We start from the raw sequence: 4029 nt of genomic DNA, 5'->3' as shown, positions 1-4029 counted from the left end.
CTTTGCTACTTTTGCAAATGGGATATAGAAGAGTGGTCGTAATATCTTGAACATTAACGTTTCCTAGACACTTAAACAAGGTTTTGTATTTCATCAGAAATTTGTTCAAGAGCAGCCTTGTTTGCAAAGATCTTACTATGTTTCTTCTTCATGTGATTTTCTGTGTGTGTGTGTGTGTGTGTAAACAAAAATTGATATGCCTGGTTGTTTTGTCTAGTGTGTCTTTTTCAAAATTAAAAAAAAAATGAACCTGTAATTTCTAGCTAAAATTTTGTGGCCCTTGTCTGAATCTTGTGATAGGTTCTCTGTAGTGTCTACATTTAAAGTATAGGCATATAGGGTACCTGGGTGGCTCAGTCCGTTAAGCATCTAACCTCAGCTCATGTCATGATCTCACAGTTCCTGAGTTCGAGTCTTGCTTTGGGTGCGACCACTTCTCTCTCTCCCTCTCTATCTCTGCCCCTTGTGGGGTTCTCTCCTCTCTCTCTTTCTGCTCCTCACTCACTTGCACCCTGTCTCTCTCTCTCAAAAAAAAAAAAAAAAATACATAAAGTATAGGCCTATAGGTTATCTGACTCAAAAACTTGAGGTAAGAGTGAGGTCTACTTTATTTATTTATTAACGTTTATTTATTTTATTTTTTTTTTTTAATTTTTTTTCAACGTTTTTTATTTATTTTTGGGACAGAGAGAGACAGAGCATGAACGGGGGAGGGGCAGAGAGAGAGGGAGACACAGAATCGGAAACAGGCTCCAGGCTCCGAGCCATCAGCCCAGAGCCTGACGCGGGGCTTGAACTCACAGACCGCGAGATCGTGACCTGGCTGAAGTCAGACGCTTAACCGACTGCGCCACCCAGGTGCCCCAACGTTTATTTATTTTTGAGACAGAGGAGACAGAGCATGAATGGGGGAGGGGCAGAGAGAGAGGGAGACACAGAATCGGAAGCAGGCTCCAGGCTCTGAGCCATCAGCCCAGAGCCTGACGCAGGGCTCGAACTCACCGACCTCGAAGCTCCTCACCCACTTCCCTATTCTTGGAATGTGGGTTCTACTTGTTTTCCCCACTCCCAGAAAGTGCCCCCAAGGACATAACCTTGAGATAATGTGGTGCTGAGAATATCTGGACGGTATACATGATTGAACCCAGTTAAGGCCTCTACATAGAACCTGAGATTTTGTGGAAGGATTTGGAGACCTACTCATCTTGTAGCTTCCGAAGACAACCCTCATATGTAAGTTCCCTTGCTTATTAAATCTGCGACCTACCAACGTGGAGCGGCCAGTGTCTCTTCAGTCCCATACTGCCCAACAAGTACAGGGGCCAATTTTAGGCTGTACCTGGAAAACACCTGAGGAGCTTGTGAACCAGCGCTAAGAGGTGTGTGAAATTTGTGAATTCATTTCCAGCATTATAATGATGCCATTCTGTGAAGACTATTCTGGAGAATTGAGATGCTGCCTGATTTTTCTAGCATTTTTCTTATTTACTCCTTCCTGTAATCTATGACTGTCAGACTGATACCTGTTGTCTTCTCAAACCTTAAATAAAGTCAGGAATAAAAAAACCCAAAGGGTTCCTTGACATGCAAAATACAATGGAGTTGACATGTTAATAAAACTAATTAACGTAGCTATTCCTAAAATGTCTAAAACAAATGAATTTACATAACAAATTTATTCCACATTCAGGTAAAATCTAATATGATTGAATTTACCAAAAAAAATGGTATAATTCAAGATAAACAACACATTCTAGAAGTCTTCTAATTGTGCCTTTTCCCATTTCCAAGTTAAATTTTCCCTTCTCCTTTGGAAAAACAAAAAACAAAAAAAAAAACCACCATAAGTGTTTGTAAGAAAAGATTTCCATTAGGATATGGTAAGAGCAGGAATCCCATGATCATCTTATGAACTTTTCCTGGGAGGCTAATTTTTTAGACCTCTTAAGTTGCTATACCAGAATTTAAGATAATGAAATAGTCAAATATCTTACTCAAGACTTTGAACCACTTTATTTTCTTTTTTTAAGGTTATTTATTAATTTATTTATTTGAGAGAGTGAGCTGGAGAGGGGCAGAGAGAGGCAGGGAGAGAGAAACCCAAGCAGGCTCTGCGCTGTCAGCTCAGAGCCAAATGGGGGCTCAACCTCAAGAACTGTGAGATCATGACCTGAGCTGAAATCAAGTCTAACACTTAACCTACTGATCCACCCAGGTGCCCAAAACCATTTTATTTTCTTAATGTGGAAGGCTAGAAAAAGTGAAAATCCATTCATTTTCTAAAAGTTGAAGTGAGATTACATTTTCAAAAAGCCCCTGCACTTAATCTGTCTGAATATGCTTTGTTTTTTTGTTTTTTTGTTTTTTTGTTTTTTTGTTTTTTTTTTTTAGCTTTTTATTTAAGTAATCTTTACACCCAATGTGGGGCTTGAACTCACAAGTCTGAGATCAAGAGTCATAGCTCCTCCAACTGAGCCAGCCAAGTACCCCCTGAATACATTTTCTTAACCAGAAATTATTTTACCTAGAGATAGTAACATATACTTATTTTTTATCAGTAGTTGCTGATAAATTTTTCTGTAATGTGTATTTTCTTTTCTGAATCTTAGCTTTTGTGAGACATAAAAATTTACCTTGATCAATGAGAATTTACTTGAGGGCATCTGACTGGCTCAGTCGGAAGATCTTGTGACTCTTAAACTTGGGGTTTTAAGTTTGAGCCCCATATTGGGTGTAGAGCTTACTAAAGAAAATAAATAAACTTAAAAAAAAGTTAAGGGGCATCTGGGTGGTTCAGCTGGTTAAGTGTCCAACACTTGATTTCTGCTCAGTCATGATCCCAGGGTCCTGGGATCCAGCCCCTCTTTGGGCTTCCTGCTGAGCATGGAACCCTCTTGGGATTCTATCTCTGTTTTCCTCTACCACTCTCCCCCACACATGCTCTTTCTATAAGATAAAATTAAATTAAATTAAATTAAATTAAATTAAATTAAATTAAATTAAATTATACTAAAATAATAAAATATAAAATAGGAGCACCTGGGTGGCTCAGTTAGTTGAGTGTTCTACTTTGGCTCAGGTCATGATCTCGTGGTTCCTGAATTTGAGCCCCACATCAGGCTCACTACTGTCAGCATAGAGACCACTTCAGATCCTCTGTCCCCCTCTGACCCTCCCCTGCTTGCACTCTCTCAAAAATAAATAAACATTTAAAAATAAAATAAAGGGGCACTTGGGTAGCTCAGTAGGTTAAGCATCCAACTCTTGCTTTCAGCTCAAGTCATGATCTTGTAGTTCATGAGTTCGAGGCCTGCATTGGGCTCTACACTGACAGTGTACAGCCCGTTTGGGATTCTCTCTTACTCCCTCTCTGTCTGCCCCTTCCCTGCTCTCTCTCTCTCTCAAAATAAATAAACTAAAAAAATAAAAATAAAAAAATGTTTTTAAAACATTGAAAAATAATTTTAGAAAATGAGAATCTACTTGAAAAACTTTGCTGTTTGGAAGGCTTTCTGTAAAATACCTGAACATAAGTGGGAATCATGGAATAGGATATCAGCAATCTGAATTGGCTTTTCTCCCCAAACTCATATTAATCTTATATTCCTCTCTCCATCTCCACTCCCCAGTTAAGGAGACCTAGAGATGGGGCTTGTCTTTAGCTACTACAGCATGGAGAGTAATAGCGAAGTCTTTAGAATTAGACCTGGTTTTGAGTTGAGGTTGCACCACTAGCTGTATGTTCTTTACAACTTTTTAAAACAGAAGTCTCAATTTCCTTTTTTCAAAAATGGAGATAACAGTGCCTACTTCATGGATTATTGGGAAGATTAAGTAAGATGATACATGGAAAACAATCAGTTCCTAGTACATAATGATAAGTGAAAGTCCTTGGTGTTATTAGATTTAACCAAAAGTGTGGATGACTTTGGTAACTCTCATTTCCCTTTCCAGGCTATCTTTTTATTCCTTCAGGCACTAAATTAAACAAACAAATAAGAATTGGGTATGGAACTTACATAAAAAGGC

The 4029-nt window shown here is 38.6% G+C and overlaps 1 protein-coding gene across 1 annotated transcript in view; it reads left to right on the top strand.

The window, feature by feature from the left end:
• Window positions 1–4: 4 nt before the first annotated feature.
• Window positions 5–4029, top strand: part of STARD9 (StAR related lipid transfer domain containing 9) — a 135293-nt gene continuing 131268 nt past the window's right edge. Inside the window, exon 1 of the mRNA XM_042942255.1 lies at window positions 5–80. The gene's annotated coding sequence lies outside the window, so the exon portion shown is untranslated. The remainder of the gene's footprint in view (window positions 81–4029) is intronic.

The sequence above is a fragment of the Panthera leo genome, chromosome B3 (assembly GCF_018350215.1).
Source record: "Panthera leo isolate Ple1 chromosome B3, P.leo_Ple1_pat1.1, whole genome shotgun sequence".
Classification (NCBI taxonomy): domain Eukaryota; kingdom Metazoa; phylum Chordata; class Mammalia; order Carnivora; family Felidae; genus Panthera; species Panthera leo.
Note: the sequence above shows the minus strand (reverse complement) of the source record. Positions and strands in the feature narration are given on the sequence as shown.